General features: G+C 35.9%; 2 pseudogenes; both read left to right on the top strand.

Annotated features, from left to right (window-relative positions):
- The window catches only part of LOC109457484 (mpv17-like protein 2 pseudogene), a 33,729-nt pseudogene extending 32,487 nt beyond the window's left edge, over positions 1-1,242 (top strand).
- Positions 1,027-15,134, top strand: LOC109457481 (elongation factor 1-beta pseudogene; annotated as a pseudogene).
- The last annotated feature ends 4,212 nt before the right edge of the window (positions 15,135-19,346 follow it).

The following is a 19,346-nucleotide window of genomic DNA, read 5'->3' as shown; positions in this document are numbered from 1 at the left end:
GAATTAGCTATTATCATTACTATTTATAGCACTTCTCTTGTTTTATTGCAGTTCTTAAATATTTGTCTTCTTTACTGGAGGCTATGGTGCTGGTGGCCTGTGGGCGGCGGGTGGGGCAGCCCCTGTTGAAAGCCGTGCGCTGCTGGTCACCAACACACTGGACTGCAGGCTGGTCCTGGGGGCTGGGGGCTGTGCGCGCCCTGGTGGGAGATCAGTGCCTGCCAGGGCCAGAAGTTCCACCTGTGGCTCTCAGAGAGCATGTTTGCAATGAGCTGCATCATGGGCCACTTCTGCACTACTGCGACCTCTGCCTGGACTTCCAGTGTCCGGCCTGCGTGGCTTCCCAAATGTACCCAGGAAGGTCCTCGAAGAGCCAGCTGGTGGCATCTCCTGTGCTGGGCATCTGGTACTTCTTGAGTCTTGGCTGCCTAGAAGACCCGACTCTGTGCGAGAGCTATCAGGGGCTGCGGGACAAGTTCGGGAAGTTGTACAAGGCTGACTGGTGCGTGTGGCCCTCTGCGCAGCTGATGAACTTCCTCTTTGTGCTACCCCAGTTCTGAGTCACCTACATAAATGGCCTGACGCTGGGCTGGGACATGTACCTCTCCTCCCTGAAATACCGGATGCCAGGTCCCTGGAAGCCCCCAGGCTGAATGGCCGTGGGCATTGCAGATTGAGCTGAATGGATGCCAGACAGGAAAAGACTGACTTCCAGCTGACCACCGGCTGGGGCGGGAAGGCGAATGGGCTCCCACAGCAGGCCATGGTCCTGGGCCAAGTCCTAGCCTCACCCTGACTCCTGGGCATCTGACTGGACTGCCCCTTCCAAGCCCACTCCCGGGCCTCAGATTCCCCATCTGTAACACAGCCATGAATATGGACAGTCCTTCTGGGAGCCTCAGTGACCAGTGAGGGGGATGTCCCATCCTCAGCCCTGGGCCCCAGCCAGCCAGCCAGCGAACCAGCCAGTTGCAAGCCCCAAACCCTCAAACTACTGTGGGCTGGGCTCTGGGCCCTGGGACCAAGATGGGCACATCACCCATTCCCTTGGAGCAGAGCCCCTACTCGGCCCCCAGGATTTGGAGCCTTAGGTTGCTGCCAGTCTCATCCTCTGGTCATGGAGGTAGAAATTCCATTAAATTCTCTGTAATTGAAAAAATATATGTATTTGTCTTCTTTTAGGCTGAACATTTGGAGGGGAAGGACTATGTCCTTTTTCATCATTGTATCATAGATACCCGCCCAATACCTGGAACATTGAAGGCACCTACTAAATATTTGCCAATAAATGTATATTTAAAATATACCGGAAATCCTTATTTCTAAGTTTCCCCATATAGAATTATACTCCCAATGTGTATTTTTGTTACTATAAATTATAGACAGTGTATATGAGGAAGTTGTACTTTTCATTATTTTCATCACTGTTGAAAAATGAAGTTATTAGACTACAATATTAAAGATTTTAATGTTGTAAAATTAAATATTAAAATATTCATTAAATATTTAGCAAATCAACATTTATCATTAATATTCATTTAATATCAATGCCAATGCATCATTAATAATTAACATCTATAAATTAATATTATATAAATCAACAAATTAATGTTTATTAATAAATCATCATTTAACAATATGTAATTAACATTAATTAACAAAATACTTATTACATATTAATATTAAATATTTTATTAAAAATAAAAGTAGGAGTCCAATGCTTTCCCCTTTTTTCATAGAAATGATGTAATAATTTTTACCATATGCCTTGAGTTTCATACTCTAATTTTAAGTAACATGGAAAAGCACATCTTACATATCTTTCTTGCCAATATCATAATTACATCTTTTCTATCTCAAATAATCAAATATTATCTCTATTAAATCTAGATGTACCATTTTTTTACCTTGCATCTTTAAAGGTAGCTGCCCAAAATAATCTTAGTGGGTTATGTTTAACTCATCCTACAAAACCTGTTCAATTCTTTTCAAATGAAATTGCAATCTAGTTGAAACTAAGTATCCTCTTAGAAACAGAATAGAAGAGTGAAGATTAAAAAAGAAAACCGTCCAAATTGTGACATTCCTCTGGTTTGAGGTTTTAAAGAGACATGCAAGAAGAACAGAATATAGATTTTCATTTTGTAGTGAGTAAAAAATGACCTTAGTGGTAAAGTGGATACCATTTTGCATGAAATACTGCAATTTCTTGAAAGAGTAATCTAAAAACTTATTTGGATTATTGTTAGCAAAGTTCACACCAAGTTTCTTGAAAACATAGCTCTTAATCTTTTCCCAAACTTTTCATAGAACTATGATGGTAGAATGAGAAAAACATTATATTAGAAAATGTTTCCCCTGCATCGTCATGAAATCCCCATTATCAGTTTATTATTCTAGCAGGACTTATATTAATGTAATTGAACTTTTGGTTCTTTTTTCTTTCATCTGCCATTTTCCAGTTGTGGTGAATACATATTTGGAATTGATTTTTTTTCTTGTAAAATGGTTTAAAAGTTAGAATCATCTTTAAATGGTTGGGACAGTTTTTCATCTGTTTAATTTTTAGAAGAAATTAAAATACTCTGTAATTATGACTTTTTTGGTCACAGTTTTTCTCTTTGTAAAGTGGAAATAGAACTTATTGCTACCATTAAGACGAGTATTTTAAAATTATGATTGTTATAAACTCTAAAATGATTTAATAAAATACTGTTTTGTTTATGGATCTGTTATTTTCATACTAGAAAGTTTCCAGATTAAAAAATTCATATGTAGAATTGGCAATTATGTATTTATTTGCATATGTAATAGCATTTAATTATAATGGCAATGACACCAATATTTTCTGATGTCATAGAAGTTAATACCAAATATTTAAATATCTACCAAATATTTAAAAGTTAAAAGTAATAATTAGTGATTGGTTTGTGTATATAACACTTATTGTACTCATATGAACAACAAAATAAGAACTTAAACAATTTCTTCTGAAGAAAAACTGACAAAAAAGAGTCATAATAGATGGTGAAACAAAGTATTATGATTTCTTCTAGAAGTTAAATAGATGAAAAGCTGTCCTAACCATTTAAGGGTACTTGTAACTTTTGAAACATTTTACAAGAAAAAAATCAATTCCAAATACTTATTCACTGCAATTTATATTTCAGAGTATTATACTATTTACTTTCTTATTAAATACTGCACAAGAAGAGCAATTTAGAAAAAGCCTTTTATGAACAGAACATGCCCTGTTTCAACTTTCTAATTCATAACAACATGTGCATTTTCAGAGGTATAAATTGTTTGTCATGACAAAACCACCATATTCTAATGTTGGGTAAAGGTCAACATCATCGCCAAAGCCATCCCTTCCACAGTATAGCGTTTATGATGTACTTGGGTTTGGAAGTCAGATAGACCTTGGCTTCTTCCTTGGTTACTGTTTTTGCTGTGTGGAACAAGCAAGTGTCGTAGTGTCTCTCAGTCTCAGACTATAAAATGGTGATAATAGCATTTATCTCCCAAGGTTGCTGTGAGGTTTAAATAAACCCTTGTAGAACATGCTGCCTGGTACAGGGTAAGCACTTAATACCTATTGCTATTGTTATTACAAGTGTAGTACTTTATATTTTACACTTTACAAAGTACTTTCACATACAGTCTCTCATTTGAGATAATTAGCTCCTGGATGACAGCACAACTTTTATCACTGAACTATATGCAAGTATTTAATAAGCATGATTGTTACTGGATTTGTCAGATAAAAAAGCAGCAGATTACATTCCCTTTGCTTTGATGGAAGATCACCATGTGTTAAAGGTACCAATTTTTTACACAAATTGTACCTGACTTCAAACCATTTAAAGACACAATTTTATTCATTCATCCTCATCAGGCTTTATCCCACAAAGCTAATGTTTATAACCACTCTACAGATGGGAAAAAGAAATGTAAAATAACCGGTCAGCTCTCTATAACCAACCTTTGCTTGATGATGGAATGCTCAGAACGTGGTATCTTCTGTTCTGGCTCTTGATGAATCCTGAAATTTAAAAAACTTGTTTGTAAGCATTTGAATGCACAGAAATAAACAGGAGGCATTGAAACAGTGGTGGTGTGATGCCTTTGGTAGTGGCTCTGCCATCCAGTCTTTGCATTTATGCCTTGAATCTTTTCAGTGATCAGCAAGTGTCAAACCCATTTTTAAAAGTATCCTGTAACCTCCAACCTCAAGAGGATGAAACAGAGTTTGGGGAGCAGTTAAAAGACCCATTGTTTGTTGAGTAATTTATTTTTACGAGATTTCCTGAAAGCACTCACATTTTACCCAAGGGCTGAGAATTTCTTTCTCTTGGTCTAGAACTTAGGTTCTTGCCTGAAGGAAACAGGGTAATACTGGTAATAGTCTCAGAATGACCTATGAGAACACTCTGCTTAGGGGGTATTTCTAGAGGCAGATAACAGTTGCTGCCATTCTCTCACAGCCAAACATGCTTGTGATAGTGGTAGCCAATTTGCATACTCAGCAAAGATGCTGGGGTTGCAGTTGAGCTACTAGACAAATTTCAGGTTTTTTCCTGGGGATGAAAAGTTGTTCTAAGAGCCTTGTGGGAAAAGGGGACATATGTGGAGCCCCTATTATTCCGTTCCGATTTATGCACATTGCTATTTATGAATGGCTTCCTTTTAATTAGGTGTTTAATTTAAAACAGAATTTGTGACTGTAATAACTCCCAAAGCACAAACTTGGAACATTAACCATTTGGGGGGGATTAAAAAAGTCTTTCAATCACAAGGCTATAATTGATTGTACAGCACATGAAAGAATTCTTTATTACTTTACAGGATAATTCAGGAAACATTATGGAAAACAGCTTCCATTGCTAAATAAAATCTAATTTTTGTTTTCAAAATTATAATTTTTGTTGTAAAAAGTTCTACCTCAATGAACATATTTTTCACTTTTGAATAAGGGAAGTTAGAAGAGGCCTTTGATTTGGGTGTTTAACAGGAAAACTGATTTTAAAAAGGAAAAAGGAAAAGTATTTCTTACTTTCTTCTTCCTTTGGAGATAGTTTTCAAATCTGAAGGCATGACTTAGGACAAAAGTAAATGCAAAGAGGCATTTAATAATTAATGGTCATAGGGAAGAAAGCACATTGAATGGAGTCATCAGTAAATTACTGTAATCCCAAGACTCTTAACACCCTTGAGGGAAAAAAAATGCATGGCAAATAATGCTTTAAGGGTTTATTTAATAATTTTCTCCCCCAAATTAAACCAAAAGTGTTTTCTGCAGTCATTCTGAGATAATGTTAGCAGTATTAGCAAAAAGGAACTACTGCATGGGGAAAAGTCTTTATATTTTAGAATAGCATTCTGTGATTATTTTTAATGGGAAAATAAAATATAGGTGACTTCTCCAGAAATCAATATCCTCTTTTCTCCATTCTTGGTGTTTTGCAGGCTGATTAATTTGCAGAGGTTGGGTTTGATTGTTGCTGAAGTAGAAAGCATTATAGGTTCTGTTATTCTTCAATCCACTTGGCTGAAGTCTATGGTTTTATCTCTATGTATTTATCTACCTTTCTACATAGTGCTTAGTACTGTAGCTCTGGGCTTCTTCTCAACATATTGTTAAAATCTATTATGCTGAACTCTCAAGTCCCTTGCTGTGAATAGGTAACTACTCTTCCTCCACCCCACCCCCACCCCAGGAGAGCTGTTGTATTAGGTAAGGAAATGAGCCAGACAGAAACAGGCATTTAGAAGACAGCTTTGACTGTATATGAAGGATGTATCCAGCTAAGTTTTGAAAACAAAAAGGGGAGGAACTGTAGGTCATAAAATTTATATAATTCATATAGCAATTAAAGAAATAATGACTGAGAAAATATGCTAAACATCTTATGTGTGGTATTCTTAAATTGTTGAATAGAAGAGTTCAATATTTCCAACCATTAATACCCATGGTGTACTGTCTTGGTTATGGCTGTTGGCTATCAATCAATCCTGTATAAATTTTTTTTTTCAGTTTTGAATGAATAGTTAATTAATGAACGATATCATCAGTATTCTCTAAACCACCTCTTTTCAAAAGTTTGAGATAGAAATAAGGCATAAAAAGATGATGTTTTTTGTCTAGTCTAGCTAGAAATGTTTTTGATAGATCACTTCTTTAATCAAATATTTCTCTATATTTGAAGTATTTCAGCATTAAATACTGAAATTATTGTAAGTCCTTTGACTTTTAAATGTAGGTATATTTGAAGATGCATAAATGTGGGTTTGAAAAAAACTGGGTAAAGTTTGTACAACTTTAAAGGTGAAGTTGGTTTAAATACAAACTGGGTCAAGTATTATCAGATAAAAGCCTTTCAATATATTATACTTGAACCATTTTCAGTCATATGATGATAACTTAATGGTACAGCTTGTTAGAGAAATTGTCAAAACCATGTTAAAAACACAAACTATTTAAAAGGATGCCCTTTTGAAGGATAACTCATTTATAAGTTAAATACATTTCTTATGCCGAAAGAGATTTATGCTTTAATAATTATGGTGATCTATAAATAATACAACATTTAGTTATTCTTTAGTTGGTAGTTGTTGAACTATTATTTAATTCATTATATTTTCTGAAAAATAAATATAGCACTAAACACTTTAATATAGTCTACGTATAAAATAATCTGAATTCTTTCACAGAAGCAAATCTAGAATCATACTGGTGAATAAAAACCATTACTGTTACTGCAAACAGCTACTTAAGAAATCTGCTCCCAGTTAACCTTATAGGCAAATGAAAAACCATCTTCTAAAAAACGGGCACATTTATTTATGTAAATATGTAAATTCCTCAGCATTTCTACAGTGTTGAAATAAACTGTTTTCAATTTATATTTATAGATCAGAGTTGGGAGCAATTTCTCTATCCTTTACAAACAGCCTTGACTGCCTACTCTGAGTTCAAAACTGCCTTAAATTGTGTCATTTTTTGTATACAAAAGGCATTCTAAAATTGTATTATGCATTGATTGTGCTGAAAGAATGACCCTTGCCATGCTTTGTTTACTGAATGTCAAATTTTCATTTGTATTACAGCTGTGTACCATAGCAGTTTCGGTTTTGTATGAAGGGCAACTAATGCACAAAACAGTCAAACCACAGAGCAGTAATTAGTCTGGAAAAGATCAAAGTGTGCTCTTCTAAATCCAGCCAATTTGCTCTGGGTGTGCAAAACCAATAGTCTTTCTTTTGCTAGGTCTCTTATTAATTTTTGCTTTCGTTTGTTGCAGAGCAGCTGCTTTACTGTCAATCCAACATCCTGCTTTAAAAAAATCCATTTTGATGCTACAAATGCAATTTCAATGGGTTTAGGAATAATAACCAGCTTTTTTTTCACCCCACTTCTAGGAGATAGAAACTTGAAATTAAACTTTTCAGCATCTGTAAAGTGAAAGAAAGCAACATAAGACACAGCCCTGTTTGGTTTTTTGCTCTAGAAAAAGCTGAAGAAGAGTGAACTGTAAATATTTCTGCTTTTAATGCTTTTAGCCAGCTCTACCTTTATAACTATATGTCTGTTGCTCTCTTCTTTTCTTAATATGAGTTCTTTTTCTCCTTAGGGTCACATTGTGGTTTTTCATAGGAAAATTGAATGATCCAATTTAGTAATTAAATTCAATCCAGCAGGAAAAAAACCCTTACACTAATAGTTTATACATCTCAGGATAAAAACAGTAAAATAGATCATATCACTTGCTATTTTCTTGATGTAATTATTATTATTTTTGAGTGAGTATGGAAGTGGCAGTTGAGGAGGATGAATAAACTTTATCATAGGAAGTAAGTGAATAAAACTCGTGAAGGAGAAAAGCGTACAATATCATAACTTAAAAAAAAAGGAAATACGATCTTGGACAACAGATTTTTAAGTGTAGTTTATGTATTTCTCTCTCCCCTACTCCATTTTGTCATTTTTCCTCTCACTATTCTCTTCAGCAAAAAGTAGAGAGAGAAATAAACTAGTTAGTTCATTGATTCCTATTAATATGGCAGCTTTTTTGTAATTGTCACCTCGAACCCTGCTCAAATATTTATATATGTATACGTGTTTATGTTTCTTAGTAAATTTCTTACTCAAGCAATGAATATTAACATGTATTAGCTGAGTAAATATATTTTTATGTGTCTAGTGTTGCAAAAATTTTCCTGGTTTCACTATAAACCATTTAAATTTGATTCCGAGTTATAGTCCACTCCAAACATGTGCCAAATATTTGTTTTAGTGTTAGTATGACTAACTAACTAGATACTAAAATACATCCAAGCAAAACAAAAAGTGTAATGATACAAAGACTTTGCATAATGAAAAGAAGTACATACAAGTAATTTACAATAATTGATTCATAAACAAATACATAATGTTCATGAAATGATCACATGGGTTTGTTCTAGAAATGTTTTCAACTAAACAGGAATTTAGTACTTTTGATAAATAACAAAATGATCATATTGAGAAGTTAAGGTATATGTTTCTTCATATAACAGGTACAAATTAGGCACTAACTCCCGATTTTACTTTGAACTAACCATGACATACTAAATGAACCCGAGCTTCAGAATTCTTCATCCTTTTATATCATTTGGTGTCTGATTAACATCTGTTGTTACCTCTATAGCCTTTATGATTCATTCCATTCTTTCCCACTTTTTATTATTTCAGGGGCCAACTCTAAAGATGATAGTGTGATGGGAATAAATCTGTATTAGAAATGAAAGAAATATATTTAACCTATATTTACAGATGCTATTAGATGAAGTCTTGACGTTCAAATAAAATCTCATTGATTTCTTTTCTCCACCATCATGTAGGACTTAAACTAAATCTCTCTATAAGACATCTTGAAACACGGCATTTAGTAAATAAAATGGCCTCGGAATGTGTGCACAATCTTATTTAGAAAATTCTGAAAATATTTGGACTGAGATTTTAAAAAATGATATTGGGGAGAATGAGAGATTCTAGAAAATTTTTTTCCAAAATGGAAAAAGAGAAAGAAAAAAAGAGAAAGAGAGAAGTTAGTTTGCAAGCTACTGATTAGTGGTATCGTTATCAAGTTAGACTAAATTATTAAGAGGGTGGTTTGGGAATTCTTGCACAAGTAATTGTCTCTGGACAATGCAGTAAGGCAAGAAAAAGATATAAAAGAAATGTAAGGACTGGATGGGAAGAGACAGAAAACTTAAGACAACTTAAGACAGAAAACATAAGACAGAAAACTTAGACTATTAAAACTAATGAAAAAATTCAGTAAGTTTGCTAGATAGAAGTCCAGTAATTACAATGGCAAAAATTTCAACAGAATTGTTCTATACTTGCACTAACTAATTAAAAAGATATAATGGAAAATCTTATGCCTTTTATTATAGCAACAAAACTTGAAGTTTATGGAAAGTGACCTAACAAAATATAGAAAATACTTATAGAAAAATATTAAAATTCTACTAAAAGACACAAAAAAACTTTTGTCTAATATGATCACAGCTTTTAGAGAAGAGTTTGAAACATGGTAAGCACTGAAGAAATATTCAACAAATGAATGAGAATAAATGGAGAGATATGCCATTTTCATAGACGGGAAAGTTAACATTGTAGAGTCCTCAATTTTTTTTTTTTTTTTTTTTTACCTTTTCAATGCAGTTCCAGTATGGTGGGGGAAGCCATAAGGAGAAGAAATGGGATTGGAAATGTCGTATATGGTAGAACAACACAAAAAGTAAAAATAAAATAAAACAGTGGCCATGCAGATACTGATGATGATAGGGTACCAAGAACCAATGATTCAATAATGGGTACCTGAAAGCCAGGAGGGGCAAAAAAAAAGCACCAAATTTTCAATTAACAGAAGTTAGCAAGTGATGGAGGTGGAAGCTACGTCTGATGTACTTGATAGTGATCACCATCCAAGGATAGCTCGATAAACTGATTGACGGGTTCAGTTGAGCAAGTTAAAATGAAATAAACACGAGGGGAAAGTCTTGTTCCAAGGTCCAAAAAGCCAATGGCAAAAGCACAGTATAAAGAGAACTGCCTTAACAGTAATACCCCATGTGAAAAAGCTTTGAGTTTAGTTTTAAATTCACTATGAATTAACAGGATGATATAACTGATCCTCTTTTCTCCCCCATAAAGAAAAGTAATCTATTTTTAAGCTGCATTAATGAAGTATAATCATATAAACTGACAACTCTCAACTCTGTATTTGTAAGCCCAGCCTTCTGACGTCAATATTTATCTCTCATAGTACTTATCTCAGATTTAGCAGGTGTCTTAGCTTTTTCTCCTACTGGTCTGCTGGTCTCCTGCTAGTTCCTGTAGGGAAGTTCCTGAGTTGGTGAGTACAGCACTACCAATTACTTAGACTCCAGTTACTTATACTCCAAACCAGGTGTCAGGTTATCCTTATTTCAGATCTTTCACTGACCCTCACATACAGTTGGTTTTTCAAGTTCTATTCACTTTAGTCACTATTCATCTCTCTTCACTGCTATTGTGTTGATTTAGGCCTACTTATCTCTACCCCACTGTCAAATTTTCCTAACTTGTTTGTCTCCAAACTTTCGTGGCTATCTATACTATTTCTAGAGCGTGCATGTGAAAACACAAATCTGAGCATGCTACTTCCCAGCTCTAAACCCTTCAATAAGTTTTCTTTCAGTCTTCCCACTGTCTATGTGCCCTATCCATAAGAATATTTGCATGCATAGCCAATATAAATACATATAACTAAATATATAACATAAATGAATATGTATTTATTTTGCACATGATAAAATATACACAAAACAGAAATTTTAAAAGGATGAGATACAATAAAAATTTATTCAAAATATCATAGAACAAATACAAATAGCTAACCTATTTTTGCCATATGTTTAAATATGCTTCATTATTTTTAAAAGTCTTGGCTTAGCATTGTTTTGCTCTAGTGATTCAAAGTTCAGTTTATTTATTTTTACTTTAATTTTATTTTTTACTTATTTTTTATTAGTTTCAGGTATACAAAATAACATAGTGAATAGACATCTACATACCTCACAAAGTGATAACCCCAATAAGTCTACTACCCATCTGACACCGTACATAGTTATTATATTACCATTGACTATATTCCCTATGCTGTACTTTACATTCCATGACTATATATGTATATATATAATACATATATAATGTATATTATATAATATATATTATAGTTTCAGGTGTGCAAAGTGACATAATAGTTAGACATTTACACCCCTCACAAAGTGATAATCCCCCTCCCCCAAGCTACTACCCCTCTGACATCTTATATAACTGTTACAATACCATTGACTATCTTCCTTATGCTATACTCCACCTGTGAATATATATATACACACATATATATGTGTGTGTGTATATATATATATATATATATATATATATATATATATGCATTTTTTTCTTATAGTTGACATACAATATTATTATACTTCAGCTTCAGTTGTACAGCACATTGGAGTTTAGTTTATATTGATCCTTGCTTTTGATTGCTGCAGTGGCTAAACACAGCATACCTTAAAAACAGAAAAAGCACATCATTGGCTATAGCTAAAACACAATATTTATTTTTCAGTCTCATCCATCAGTTATTCAAATCTTTTTTTCTGAAATTTGATAATGCATTTCCATCTTCCATAATTTCAAGTCAATTGTTTTTATGAACTAATTAAATAGCATTCTATTTCAATATTCAACAAGAAATCCACACTGAAACCATTTATTTACAAAATTTTAGAACAAGTTAGATATTTTAATTTTTGTGCTTTTAGGTGTGCAGATATGAAGATAACACTTTCACATTGTTTTTGGTAATGACATCTCATAATAATGGAAATATAGCCATTCAAATACGCTCTGTCCATACATGCTTTTTTGGAAAAGAATTGCTTTCTCATTCATTGTTAAGCTTTAAAATATTTTCTGAAAAGATAGACTAATTCTGTTTGTTTGTTGTTTATTGAACACAATTTTCTAAGAGCAGTTTTAGGTTTGCAACAAAATTGAGAGGAAAGTACCAAGATTCCCCCTATACTCCCCCTTCCTCATACCTCCTCTATTATCAACATCACTCACCAGAATAGTAAGCTTTTTTACCAAAGATGAACCTACATCTACACATCATATTCACCCAAAGTCCATAGTTTACCTTTGGATTCACTTTTGGTGTTATACGTTCTATGGGTTTAGACAAATGTATAATAATATATATATGTCATTATAATATCATACGGAATATTTTCACTGCCCTAAAAATCCTCTTTGGTCTGCCTATTCATCTGTCCCTCAACCCCCTTCCTTGGCTAACGTTGAAATCTTTACTGACTCCATAGTTTGTTTTTTGTAGAATATCATATAGTTGAAGCCATACAATATGTAGCCTTTTCAGATTGGCATCTTTCACTTAGTAATATGCATTTACTCCATGTCTTTTCATGGCTTGGTAGCTCATTTCTTTTTTAGTGCTAATAATATTCCATTGTCTGGGTGTACCACAGTTTATTTATCCATTCATCTACTGAAGGATATCTTAGTTGTTTCCAAGTTTGGACAATTATGAATAAAGCTGATATAAATATTCCTGTGCAGATTTTTGTATGGACATAAGTTTCCAACTTCTTTGATTAAATACCAAGGATTGTGATTGCTGGATCTGATGGTAAAATTATGTTTAGTTTTGTAAGAAACCACCAAACTGTCTTCCAAAGTGACTGTACCACTTTGTAGTCTCACCAGCAATAAATAAGAGTTCTTGTTACTCTACATTCTTGCCAGCATATGGTGTTGTCAGTGTTACAGATTTTGGCCATTCTAGTAAGTATGTACTGATATCTCATTTTTGTTTTAATTTGCATTTCTCTGATGACATGCTATAGAGAGCATCTTTTTAAATGCTAGTTTGCCATGTGTATGTCTTCCTTGGAGAGGTGTATGTTCAGATGTTTTGCCTGTTTTTCCATTAAGTTATTTTCTTCTTGTTGAGTTTTAAGAGTTCTTTGTATATTTTGGATAATGGTCCTGTATTAGATGGTGTCTTTTGCAAATATTTTCTCCAGTCTGTCACTTGTTTTCTAATTCTCTTGATATTGTCTTTTGCAAAGCAGAAGTTTCAAATTTTAACAAAGATCAATTTATCAATTTTTTGTTTTCATGGATTCTGTCTTTGGTGCTGTCAAGGTATCACCATGAGATATTACTAGGAATTTTACAGTTTTGCATTTTACATTTAGGTCTATGATCCATTTTGAGTTAATTTTTGAGAAAGGGTCTGTGTCTAGATTAATTTTTTTGCATGTAGATGTCCAGTTCCAGCACCATTTTTGAAAAGACTATCTTTACCCTATTGTGTTACCTATACTCCTTGGTCAAAGATCAGTTGACTATATATGAGTATATGGAGGTCTCTTTTGGGGTTCTCTATTCTATTCATTGGTCTGTTTATTCTTTTGCCAATACCACACTGTCTTGATTACTATAGCTTTATAGTAAGTCTTAAAGTCAGGTATCATCAGTTCTCCAACTTTGTTTTTCTCTTTTAATATTGTGTTGGTTATTCTGCATCCTTTGCCTTTCCACAAAAACTTTGGAATCAGTTTGTCAGTAGCCGTAAAATAACTAGTGACTTTGCTGTTCATTTATTTTTTAAAAATTTGCTAGATAGTTAGCTAATGGCAATCTATTCTCATTATAGAAAAGATAAGCAAATAAGCAAATTTTGGACATTTGTCTATTTGTAAAAGAAAAATACGTAACTCATTTTTCCATATGAAAGCTCTTTTAAAATTCTTTGCTGTGAGATAACAAATCTCTATGTAATACCTCAGATTTTCATGATTTTTTACCTCATAAAGGTGATTTAAAAATATTATAAAGGTATGGACTCCATTTTAAAGACTTTTGTTTTTATTAAATTAATACCATCAATGAAATTTTCATCTGGGTTCACCATTTTTGCACTCAGATTAGCCTATATTGATGTTGGTAATGATTTTAGTATGGTGCTAACTTTGTCACTTTATCCTAGGACCACTTCCTAGGTCACCTTAAAGTTTGTATTTATATGCAGTAGTTCCTTAACATAGTGTTTTAAAAGATACCAATACTAATGAGAAAATATACTGTCCATTACATTTCATTTTATTGGCTCACAAAAAAGTTATTTTTCAATTTCCAAACACAAAGAAATTCCCGCAGATAATTTGTGGGCCCTTTAATTCAGAGCCCCTGAGTTTTCTGTTGTGGAATGAGATTAATGCACTTGACCTTTAACCTTTGGCTGGGTGTGGAGGAGGAAAAACTCCAGCTCTATATAAGAAAGGCTTTTGCGGCCTTTTTCTCTTAGTGCTTAGGACAGAGTGCTTGCACTCCTCTTTTTCTCCCTGCCACCCAGCTCCCGGAGCAGGCGATGCCCTGTGTTGTGGAGACCTGAAAACACCACTGGCCTGCAGGTACTCAGTAACTACCTGGAGGACAAAAGCTACATCGAGGGTATATGCCATCTCAAGCAGATGTGGCCGTATTTGAAGCAATCTCCTGCCCACCACCTGCCAACTTATATCATGTCCTGCGCTGATATAATCACATCAAGTCTTACGAAAGGAAAAGGCCAACCTGCCAGGAGTGAAGGAAACTTTGGGCAAGGATTGCCCTGCTAATTGGAAAACATCACAGGAAGTGGAGCTACAGATAGTAAAGACCTTGATGACATTGATCTCTTTGGATCTGATGATGAGTAGAAAGGCAAAGCATCCAAGAAGCAATGAGAATGGCTTGCACGGTATGAGTCAAAGAAAGCCACAAAACACACACTTGTTGCCAAATCTCCCATCTTATTATATGCCAAACCTTGGGATGACGAGACAGATATGGCAAAATTAGTGGAGTGTGTCAGAAGCATTCAAGCAAACGGCTTGGTCTGCGGCTCTTCTAAACTAGTTCCAGTGGGATATGGAATTAGAAAACTTCAACTATAGTGTGTAAATATGATAAAGTTGGAATAGATATGCTGAAGGAGCTTGATATCGTCCCAGATGTCTCTTAAATTACCCTCATTTTTTTTGGATTCTTTTACCTTTTGCCTGCTCCAATTGGGTGTTTTCTGCTACCTTGTCTTCCAAATCACTGATTTGATCCTCTGCTTCATCTAGTCTGCTGGTGATTCCTTCTAGCATTCCTCATTTCAGTTATTGTATTCTTTGCTTCTGACAGGTTCTTTATTTCATTTTTATTTTTCATCATTTCTATGTCTTTTTTTTTATGCTTGCTATCTCTCTGTTGAAGTTCTCACTAAGTTCCTTGAGCATCCTTATAACCATTGTTTTGAACTCTGTATCTGGTAAGTTTCTTGTCTCCATTTCATTTAGTTCTTTTTCTGGAGTTTTCTTCTGTATGAGGTAGATCTGCTATGTCTCCCAGTCTTGCTGGGTAGCCTTATGGAGTAGGTACCATGACAGTCTCTTTGATCAGCTGCTCTGTGTGTCCCAGTGGTGTCCCTCGTGTGCGTTATGTGAGCCCTTGTTATAGTTGAGCCTTGGTTGCTATTGGCATGCCAATGGGTTGGATTGACCCTCAGGCTGAGTGGCTGTGGAGTTTGGCCATATCCACAGCTTACTGGCTGCTGTGCAAGGGGCTTACTCTGCTGAGTAGGATTCACCCTAGTGGGCTCTAGGGCCTGTTGAGACCACCCTTTGTATGTGCCACTTGTGGGGCTAATTGGGTGGTACTCTGCTCTAGCCTGTAACCAACCTCCAAGTATGTTGGTTCTGGAGCCTCTTGGGAGGGGTTCTGGTGCAGGCCCAGGTCATCCATTGCCTGTGACCAGCCGGGAACTACCTGTTAGGAGTTACAAAGTGATCTGTGATTTTTCACTGCCTGTGCTAAACCTGGAAGCACGTGGGAGAGGCCATGCTGTGAATCGAGGATAGCTGCCACCAGTACTGGGTCTCGGGTAGTTCCGCAAAAAACCAGGAAACCTTGAGGCCTGCTGCCACCTGCCAGCTCCCTTAAGGTTCAGCCACTGATAAAGCCTCATGCAGTACCTGAGTTGGGTGAGGCAGGATCTCAGGGAGTCACTAGAGTGGGAAGAGTTGTTGTCATCAGGTTAATGTAAATTCTGGTTTGGTGCCAGAGCTGAATCTGGAACTACTCAGCAAAAGTCTCAGAGCACATGGAGGCCTGTTGCTATCTGTCTGGGGCCCATGGACTCCAGTAGTTTTCCAAGAAAAAATGCAATTCAGGCAGGGCTGGCAGCTCTTGGAGAAAGTGCCTCTGGCATTAGGGGAGTTGGGTAAGACTTGGTCCCAGTGAGTCAGCAGGGTGGTGTGAGTGGAGCTGACCAGACCAGTCAGATTCAGATTTGGCTATCTGGGGACGGGCTTAACACAGGGAAGATGGTACCCACCTGCTGGCTGCACGGGAGAAGGACCTCACACAGGGAAATGGGTGACAATCCTCCAGCCTTCAGGTTGAAGCCATACATCTCAGTCTGCTTCCTGTATGCCTTTGACACCCTCCAAGTCACTGCCTCTCTGCTGGAGCCCAAGGTGAGTGCTTGCAAGCAAGTCAGTCTGTGCATGGGCTATTTAAGAGAACGTCTGGGTTTCCTGCAGCCTTCCATCCCACCTGGATGGTCAGAATTGCCACTGTTTTTCACAGCCAGATGTTCTTGGGGCTCTTCTTCCCAGAGTCACAATTTCAGGGCTGGGGTCCTTTGTTCCTCCAAGGGGAACCTCTGTGGCCAAGATATCCCTTCCAATTTTCATCCACCACTGGAAGTTTGGGACCGACTCTACCCCTCCTATCAATCTTGATGTAGCTTCTTTATATGCTCAGTTATAAAACTTCTGTTCAGCTAGACTTCAGATCATTCTCCAGGTTGATTGTTCTATAATTTAGTTGTAATTTTAGTGTGTTCACTGAAGGAAGCACAGTGCTTATCTACTCTGTCATCTTGGATCTCAAGAACAAGTATTTTTAACCAAAGTTATTACTATTAAGTAAAAACTCTACAAAAGAATGACAGGGTGATGGTCACCTATCCAGCCCTGCACATTGTGGAATTCCCATTTTTGCTTCAGGACGCTTGCTGTGTATGACATGTGACAGTTTGACATTAGAAACTTTTGAGGATGTCAGTTCAAACTGAACATTGGTAAAGCTTAATCTTTTCCTAATTCTTGGGGTAAAAATCAAATCAAGTAGATGTTTTCATGTTTTACCCCAATAGATAATTTTGTGCATTCCCTGTGGTATAAGCACCCCATTTTGGAGTCCACTAGACTACAGGACATAGTTCAGATGCCTTAGCAGAGCATACACAGTCCTTCACCATTTGGTCCTTGCCTGGTTCTCCATCCTAAGCTATTCCCTTCTCATGCCCCATACTCTGCGTTTCAATTATAGTGAATTTTTTGGAGTCCCCTGAATTTATCATGTTGAATCATATGTCAAAGATTTGCTTACATTATTGCTTCTTCCCAGAATGCTCTTTCTCTTTGGATTACCTGGTAACACCTCCTCTATGAAACTTCCTGGCCCTTTCTCATTCCTCAGTGAGCACTGAAAACACATGTATTCTCAACCTTAGCCCTCAGCCCTTTAGTTGAACACATTTACTAACATTCTTGGCTCCTCCTGTACTTCATCCTCTCCCTGAAATCAAAGATGTTGTCTAATTCATATTTGTATCTTCGGCATATAGACCAAACAGGCACATGCCAGTAATTATGCTGTTGAAGTAACGGTGGAGGTGATAGTCCAATCGTACACTGTGTTGGTCAGGCAGTGCAGAGGATTGTGTTTAGCTCTGGGTGCTTCTTGAAGAAGGACTTGGAAAACTGATGTGCACTCAGAGGAAAATAATTCCAAACAATGTCATGAGAGCAATTCTAGCCTGGGCCCAATGTATCGAATGACAGGGAAGAGAGACTTGGTTTTAATATAAGGACGAATTATCTAACCCTTAGAGCTGCTTGAATACAGGATGAATGGCTTTTGGGGATGGTGAGTTTCTTGCCACTGGAGGTGTTAAAGCCTAAACGTGTTAAAGACCTTCTTGAGCTGGCTGAATGAGGTCTGAAAGCATCTGGAATGATCAAGGTGAGTAGAGGAGAATTTAGATCATCTCAGGATTGTAAACAATCAAGCTGAGATTTGAAATCATTTGATGTGCGTAATGATTGGTCTAAACTTTAGTAGATATTTAGAAAAAAAACCGTGAAGCTATTTGAAGTAAATAATTTCTCTGTAATTCAGTCTCTGGATCTAGGTGAGATACAACATTAATGCTACTTTGCCTTCTCATTAGTCAGGCTAAGCAAGTCTTTGAGCAAGTACTCATGCTGTTATTTTTCCATGTGAGTGTACCTATAGACATCTAGTAACTTACTTCCTCTTTTCATCTTAGAAGTAGGCCAACTTCACACTGCCCAACTATGGATTTAAAATTTATAGTTTGAGAGTCTATAACAAAGTGATACCATCTCTTGAGATTTGGAACAGAGACAGTTGTCTTCATCTTCTATATATTTAGGGCTGCCTGAGACCGAATTTTAAAATAGGGAATCAATTAAACTTATTTCAGGAAGTAAATAGTAGGCATATATAATAGATATAAATAACACTGTAGATAGTATAAAATAATCTAATTATAACACCATCAAAGGCTCAGAAACTGAGGCTCAATGAGGTTAAAGGACTTGGCTAAATGCTGTACAATTAATTGGTTTCAGAACTAGACCACGATCCATCACATCTAATTCCACTTCCATGGGTTTCTGCATTTTACCACACAGCCTCAAATCTAGAAGATGTGGTCCCTACCCTGAAGGACTTTTGCAATCTCATAAAGGGAAAAGACATATCTATGAAACAGAGAATAACAAAAGTAAAATCAAGGGCAATACATGTGTTATAGCTATGGAGTAGTTTGGTAGGTCAACAAGGTGAGAAATCACAGGCTAGAGGATATGGAAATTCTTATTAAGAGCAACTTTGAAAATAGCTTTGATATATAATTAGGCTTACAGAATTTTTCTTTGGGTCCCAAAGTGTGTGTTGGCTTTGTCCACATTCATCGGTGCCTTTCCTTCTTTTTTATTTTTTTTTCAGTTTTACTACTCTCTATCTTACTGGCCAATAGGATGTAAGCATCTAATTGCAGCAAATTCTTATACATTCTAAGTGACCCCCACAAAAAACAGGTTGCCATGGTAACCAAACAAAAGGGGACTAGGAAACAGAAACAAAGTATTTA

Source organism: Rhinolophus sinicus, chromosome 3 (genome assembly GCF_057876585.1).
Source record: "Rhinolophus sinicus isolate RSI-liver-muscle chromosome 3, RSI-T2T, whole genome shotgun sequence".
Lineage (NCBI taxonomy): Eukaryota > Metazoa > Chordata > Mammalia > Chiroptera > Rhinolophidae > Rhinolophus > Rhinolophus sinicus.
This window is presented reverse-complemented; position numbering and strand designations above follow the sequence as displayed.